The 7,863-nt window shown below is 48.7% G+C and overlaps 1 long non-coding RNA gene across 1 annotated transcript; it reads right to left on the bottom strand.

The window, feature by feature from the left end:
• Window positions 1-1,407: 1,407 nt before the first annotated feature.
• On the bottom strand, window positions 1,408-6,398 carry LOC103561670 (uncharacterized). Its single transcript, XR_547499.2, has 3 exons — window positions 3,222-6,398; window positions 2,829-2,987; window positions 1,408-1,748 (listed from the first exon to the last, which is right to left on the bottom strand). It is a non-coding gene; the product is annotated as an uncharacterized lncRNA (long non-coding RNA).
• Between the last annotated feature and the right edge of the window lie 1,465 nt (window positions 6,399-7,863).

Here is a 7,863-nt window from a genome sequence, read left to right as displayed (position 1 = left end):
CCGCATCGTGCTTCCTTTAGTCCCTTGGGAGGCAGATGTGTGGGACCCAGAACAGGGCAGAACTCTGAGCAGTAAGAGCTGAGTGGGAAGCAAAGTTCATCAAGTCCAGCTGCAGGACAGGGAAAGCAGACCCCTTTCCTTCGAGAGAAGAGAGGGCGAATGGAGGACGCCTGTTGGCCAACCGAACCTGCCCTCAGCAGAGCCCACCAAAAAAGTGCTAACTGAGCAGTGGCTACTCTGTGCCAGGCACTGTCTGGGTGTTGGGGCTAATGCAGGAAATAAAACTGAGATCAGTGTCTTTAGGGAGTGTGCTTTCTAGTAGGGAGATTGACAGGAAACATAATAAAAGAGTAAATTATTGAGTATGTTAGAAGGTAATAAATGCTATGGAGAAAAACAAGAGTCAGGTAAGAGAGTACCAATGGGGGTTGCAATTTTAAATAAGATGGTTAAGGTAGGCCGTATTGGAGGGTGACATTTGAACCACAAGTTAAGGTAGTTGGCCATGTGATAGCTGGAGGAAGAATGTTTCAGGCAAGGGGAATAGCCAGTGTAAAGGTCCTGAGGCAGGAGCATGTCTGGTATGTTCAAGCCTCAGGAAAGAGGTTACTGTAACTGGAGTAGAGATGGGGTAAGGGAGGAGCCAGGTAAGAGATATCAGAGAGGGAAGCAGGCAGGCAGGAGCCATGTACAGGACTGGGGGGCCACTGTTAGGGGCTTGATTTTTACCCTAAGATGTTCCTCTATTTCTTTACATTTTTGCCCCGATGCTTCTTTTTTCTTTTTCTTAAAGATTGGCCCTGAGCTAACATCTGTTGCCAATCTTCTTTTTTCTTCTTTTTCTCCCCAGAGCCCCCCAGTACATGGTGGTATATTCTAGTTGTAGGTCCTCCTGGCTCTGCTGTGTGGGACGCCCCCTCAGCATGGCCTGATGAGCGGTGCCATGTCTGCACCCAGGATCTGAACCCGCGAAACCCTGGGCTGCCGAAGCAGAGCATGCGAACTTAACCACTCGGCCATGTGGCCAGGTCGCTGCCCTGCTTTTTCTGGCCTCTTCCATCTACAATATGGGACTCACGAAGAGCATTAACCGTTCCCTGGCTCACAGCTAGAGCTGGTTTGGAGGAAGAGTCAATTTCCAGTAAGTCAGTGCGCCCCAGCATCTCAGATTTGGGGTTCACAGAGGTTAAAATCACTCTGTGTGATCCGCAGAATAGAGGTTGGAGGTTCATACCAGCCTTCGGCATCCTCTTTCTCTCCTCCCCTCGTGCCCCACAGCGGCTCTGATGTGCCTGCTCCCTGAGGCTCCCAGCCCTTCTAGGACAGCACCGTCCTTTCAAAGTACAACGTGAGCTACACACACGATTCAACATTGTCTAGTGGCCACATTTTAAAAAGTAAAAAGAAACAGGTAAAATTGATTTTAATAATACATTTGATTTAACCCAATATATCCAAAATATCATCAGGTCAACATGCAATCAATACAAAACATTGATGAGGTGTTTTACGTTCTTTTCAGTGCGAGTCTGAAAGCCGGTCGCATTTACTCCTAGGGCACCTCAGTTCAGATGAGCATTCCTCGCTCCGCAGCCTGGGGTGGCGAGTGGCCACATGGACACACAGTCCTAGGCTGTCCTGTGCTTCCCCGCCCCGCCCTCCTCAACATTACCAACTCATCCTGTTTTCAGGTGGAGCTGACACGTCCTTCAGGAGCCTTCATTGATTTCTCCACTTCCCTCTTTGGCCTGTCAGAATTAATTTATGTGGAATATTTAGAATAGTTAGAATAGTTCTTGGGACATAGTAAGTGTAATTGAAGTCTTAGCTGTCATTATTATACCATTTACTGCAATGTTAATAAACTGGTTGGTTCTATCTCTTATTTCCTGGTTTTCTCTCCCCATTATGCTGAAAGCTCCATGGGGAGAAGGGACCATGCCTACCTTTTTTTTTTTTTTTTTTTTTTGCTGAAGAAGATTCACCCTGAGCTAATATTTGTCACCAGTCTTCCTCTTTTTCTTGCTTGAGGAAGATTCACCCTGAGCTAACATCCACTGCCAGTCTTCCTCTGTTTCGTTTGTGGCACATCACCACAGCATGGCCGCTAACAGGTGCTGTAGGTCCACACTCCGGAACCAACATGGGCTGCCAAAACTTAGTGCACTGATCTCAACTACTAGGCCATGGGGCTGGCCCCAGTGCCTGCCTTTTTGACTGCTGTGTTCTCAGGGCCTTGAGTCTGGCACAAGGAGATGAATATTCGATATAAATTTATTGAATGAATGAATAAGTGACTACGAAAGTATGCTTGGAGTTATGATTAAGTGTTTTAATTCTAACATTACAGGAGATAGTGATCACAGTCCTGCATGACAATATCAGGTTCCATTTTACAGAGGTTGAGACAGTAGACACTAAAGACAGATGATATCTGGACTCAAAATGGAAACAGCAGGTGGTGCCGGGGACAGGCCCCAGGCTGTGAATTCAGAGGGATCTGGGTCTGAAGTCCTGTTACCTCACCGACCGCTTGTATGACCTTGGAGAGAGGTTAGTTAACTTCTCCAAGCCTCAGTTTCCCCTTCTGTAAAATGAGGATATGAGCATCTCTTAATATTATATACCTTCATGTACAGTAAGTTTGTAAATGGCAGGAACACAGGCCCTAATCTCAGCTCAGCTACCCTTGGGGCGGGTTTGCTAACCCCCTGTGCCTGGATAGCTACTGTGTGTGTGTGTGTGTGTGTGTGTGTGTGCGCGCGTGCACGCGTGCAGGCGCGTGCACATGCATGCGTTGTTCATATTTAATGAGAGAGAAACCTTACATGTAAAGGTTTGGTACGTAGTAGATGCCATGTTGGTGTCCTCACTTCTTTAATTTTCATCCGGCAGCATGTGATCTGTCTTTTCTCCTTCTCCTTCTCACGTGAAGGAGGAGAGCGCCAGCAGTTCATTTGCAGTTTCGGGGACACTGAGCCTGCTGCCTAGTAGTGCGTCACAGGTTCAAGTTAAGAAAAAGCCCTTAGGCAAAACCCTAAGCCTGCCACTGAGGTCTTCCCGCCCTTTGCCTCCTCCTCAGCCTCCCTTCTTCCAGAAGGTCCTGCCCTTGGTCCTCGCAAGTTCCTGCATTTTCTTGTCTCTCTGGCTTCCATAAACAAAAGTAATTTTGAATTTTGCTGCATGTTAAAGAGGAATGCCAGGCACCTAGAAAAGCTTACCGCTTGCTGCTCAGCAGCCCCGGCTCTCCACAGCCCTGCTGCAGCACTCTCTCCATTACTTCCTGCGGGACTGCGAGGGCTTTTCCCCCGCCAGACCTCTGAAAGTTGTGGGTAGATACAGTCACATCTCTCTGGATCCCAGTCCTGGATGCATAGTAGGTGCTGGCTAAACACGTGTTAATTGGGTACGTGAAGCATGATGCCTGTGTGACTGTTCCTGATGGCTTCCTCGCCAAAGTGCCCGGAAGACTAACAGATGTACGTGGTCAGAGTGGTAACTCGAGGAGGCTGGATGCTGGTTTAGAAGTGAAACTGGACACGCTGAGAAGCTCCCCCCACTGCCTGCTTCCCTTTGGTGTCCTCTGGGGACGAAGGGGAGGCAGGAGGAGCTGGGAGCCCAGGAGCGCTGACAAGGTGCCCTCCTCAGCACTGAGTCAGCAACCCCCGGCCCCGTGCACACAGGAAGATCCTGCTGGCAGGCGCTGAGTCACAGGAATGACTGGAATAGTTGTTTAGATCATAATGAATTCCCAGAACCTTTCCAAGCCAACCAGCAGGCACATGCTCTCTCCCTACCCCAAGAGCTTTCCAGTTTTGTGACTTTGCAGAAAGACGGACCTGAGCCTGGGTGTCTGGAGGGAGGGCAGCAGGGGAGTGGGGAACAGGAACCCCCACCAATCCCATCACTCAGCGCCGCAGGTCGTTCGTTCCCTTTCACGCTCCCAGGAAGATGTAGAAAGAGACTGGCATTGTGGGCATGAATCCTGCACAGGCTGCACGGCTGCAGTGTCAACTGGGTGAGGTGTGGACCAGAGGCCCTGGCAGCTCGTGGGGAGCAGCCAGGGTGTCAGTGGATGCTAACTGCCCTGGGAGCCCAGGCAGGTTATCCTCTGTGGAAAAGTCATTAGAGGTCTGTGTACTTGGATGAAACAAGATATCTAAAATGCAGCCCCAGGAGAAACTACGACAGAGGGGGAGACTGGCCTCGAGGCATTGTGGGATTGGTGCATGAGTCTACAGGTTGCATCTTCTCAGCTGCAAGTCGAGACCCCAGCACCTTCCAGAAATGCCTGTCCTGAGGACTGCAGAAGCCCTTAGTGAATGCCCTGTCCAAAATACTGCTCAGTTCAAAGCATCTGTCCTTCCTGAGAGCACTCACAGAAGACCTTGGGCTTCTGAGATTTTCCCTACCCTCCTTGACACCACATCCACTGTGAATGCCCCACCCAGGTCAGCGAATAGCCCCTGCTGCCACATCACTCACGCTTGTGTTTGCTCTGAGGCAGTGCTTCCCAAACGTGGGCACACATCAGAAGCACCTGGAAGGCTTATTAACACAGATTTCCGGGCCCACCCTCAGAGTTTCTGGCTCAGTAGGTCTTGGAAGGGGCCAGGAATATGCCTTCTTAGCAAGTTCCCAGGAGATGCTTATGCTACTGGTTCAGGGATCACACCTTGAGAACCATTCCTCTAAGGCAGAGTTCTTAAATGTATTCTTAGGTCAGAAACCCATTTGAGAACCCCTGGTAACTCATTTGATAAGTCTGGCCATTCCTTCCAGAAAAATAATACACAAATGCTGAAAAACATACAAACTTGATTACAATTTCAGGGTTCCTTAGACCTGCAGAAATTCATCCATGAATGTCTAGGTTAAAAGAACTCCTGAGTCAGGGTCCAAACCAGAATTCACAGTGAAATGCAAATTCATAAAGGACAGGAAAGCAAATTTTATCACTAAGAGCAGAGGTGTTTCATAGCAAAGTGGTTGAGTGTTTGTTTCCATTCAAATCCTAGCTCCACCACTTACCAGCTGTGCTTCAGTTTCCACATCTGCAGATGTGATTGATAATAGGACCTACTGCATAGGGTTTTGTAAGGATTGAATGAGTTCATACATGCAGTATAGAATAGAGCCTGGCACATAGCATACACGCAATAATTGCTCCCCACCACTTCAGCTCAATCAAGTCCTATTGATTCAACTTCCACGTATACTCCAAGCCCTCTCTTGCCCATCCCAACATCCATAGTCCTAGTTTAGGTACCAGCCACGTCTAGTCTACCATATTGCAATATCTTCCCAACTGCTCTCTTTCTTCCAGTTGCTCCCCATTCCAGTGCTTCTTCCGCACAGCCTCCACAGTGACCTTTCTAAAACCCATCTCGTCTTGTCATTCCCCCGTGTAAAACCTTCCGAAGGTCCCCCTATCACTTCTAGGAGAAATCTGAGCTCTTGAGCATGGCGTATGAGGTGTGCCTTGATCTGGGCCCTGCCACTTCTTGGACCTCATTGCTCAGTGCCCTCCTCTTTCTCCCTCCTGTTCCGGACAAAGAAAGCACAGGCTGATTCTAGGTGCACTACACTTTTTCACACGCTTGCCTTAACTCCTAATGCTTACTCTGCCCCAAATGCCCTTCAGCCCCCTTTGAGGCAAACTTCTACAGGATATTCTTCAAGACCCAGCAGGAGGAGTCTCTTCTCTGCCACTTTCCGTGAACCCCAGGGAGAAGTGATCTCCCTTATTTGTGACCTATTTACTTTGTGCAGCATGCTCCCTCTAACCCTTCAGTGCCCATGTATGTTCCTGAGTCTGTGGAAGACACTGTTGGTTCTTCTCCCAATAACCACTCTCATCTTCTATTTCCCAGACTTCCCTGTAGATAGGGTTCCGAATGCAAATTGAGTCCCACCAGTGGACGCACACGTATGAGATTTGAAAAGTAGAAATGAAACAAAGGAAATCTTGCTGTTTTAGATGTTTCCTGCTGGCAAGCACAGTTGTGGAGACACGAAGTTTTTCTGCATCATATTCCAGTAACTAGTCAACAGTTCTATGATTGTCAAGAGTCAGTTTTCAGTGAAGCAATAACGGCTTCCCAGTTCTGGCTCTCTGGTCCCTAGATTGAGAGTATGTGATATGTTACAGATTCTAGAATCTGGAACTCCATATTCGATTTGAGGCCTCCTGATTTCCACCTTCCTGATGGTGCAGAGGTAGCAGCTGGAAGTCACCACTGGTGCCTACAACCCATGCCTCCAGCCCTTGAAATGATTTTCAAGCATCCAATCCCCATATTAAAATCCTTTCTTCTTTAAATATCCAGAATAGCTTTCGTTCCTTGAATTGAACACTGAATGCTGTTGTGAGCTATTAGTAGGCTAAGACCGTGTCTCATTCATCTTTGTATCCTTTGTGTCCTAAATTGTCAAAACAGGTTTCTGAAAAGTGAACCCCTTAAAGAAGTGGGTGGGGTCACTAACCTGAGTTGGAGAAGGGCTAGATTGCCAGTGGGCTGAGGGCATGTCATTTATTTCTGTTCAGCCAATGAGCTTTGAGGGCAGAGCTGCTCTCAGACCAGCCAATAAACACACACACACACACACACACACACACACACACCCCCCATCACCAAAATAACGAAGAGTAGGGACTGACTGAAAAGCTGGAACAAGAGCGCCAGTTTTGAAACAGGAAGACTAGGACTCTGCTCCTCACTGTGGGAGCACGCTAACCGTGCTCTCCTCCGCGACGACCCCTCAGGAGAGCTCGGAGAGGCCAGGAGAGCATGAGGGGAAGGGACCGACTGGCTGGCCTACGAATACGCTCTGGGGGAACCGTGGAGCTTGGAGAAAACAACAAGCACCGGCGGGCGTTACCGGCCTGGCTGTGCGGAGTACAGCGAGGGCCATACTCTGCAAAACTCTAAAAAGCATATAGGGGGAAATTCATGAGCTTTAGAGATCAGACTGCCTCCTGATCAAACGCCAGGTCTGCTGCTAATCTCTGTGTAACCCGAGGCCAGTGCTTCCACTGCAGGAGCCTCTCCCCTCGCTCACACACTGAGGCGCGCAGTCCTCGCCCCCAATGGATAAGCTGCCTGCACAGGGCCGGCAGGACCTCAGTCTCTGCAAGCCCCCTTTGATCTCAGTCTCTGGATGGCCTTTAAACTGCCCGGTATTCTTTCTAATTGTAACACTTTGCTCTATAAAATAATTAATTTAGTGTTTTGTTTTGTTTAGTTTTCTAATTATGGTTCCTGAAGGTAAGGCACTGAGCTTTATGTAAAGGGTGATTTCTCTCGATTCATTCCTTTTGTTTGAAAGGCTTAAGGGAGGAAGTGAGATTCCCAGAAGTTTTTTAAATGCAGAGAGGGTGGGAGGGAGGAGGGAACCCTTCCAGGAAGATTGCTCCTGCCAGCTGGGGAGAGAGTGCAGAAACTTGGCCTTCTGGTCCCTGTGGAATCGTATTATCCCCGCTCATCAACAGGGCTATTAGCATTTGAGTCTAAGCCAGTCTTTCTGGGGCACCCCTGGGACTCCGGGTTGAAAGCAACCTCTCCTTCCAACTGCCCTCTGTAATCTATTGCAGGTTTATCGCTATGGATTTCTCCACCAAAAGGACTAGAAGCTTCTCATTTAGTGAGAGAGATGGCTGTCTCAGATGTCTCACCTGCCTTTCCTCCAACATACTGTCATGTTTCCTTAGGGTAGAGAGTACCAGACATTCTTCAGGAAGGATCTAAGCCCTAAACGCTGGGAAGGCTGTTTGTCCCTTTAATGAGTCTGTGAGGTTCCACAGGCCCCCTTGGCGTCTTTCACAAAGCCAGCTATTGGGTTCATCCAGGACAGGTAGGACTA

The sequence above is a fragment of the Equus przewalskii genome, chromosome 2 (assembly GCF_037783145.1).
Source record: "Equus przewalskii isolate Varuska chromosome 2, EquPr2, whole genome shotgun sequence".
Classification (NCBI taxonomy): Eukaryota; Metazoa; Chordata; class Mammalia; order Perissodactyla; family Equidae; genus Equus; species Equus przewalskii.
Note: the sequence above shows the minus strand (reverse complement) of the source record. Positions and strands in the feature narration are given on the sequence as shown.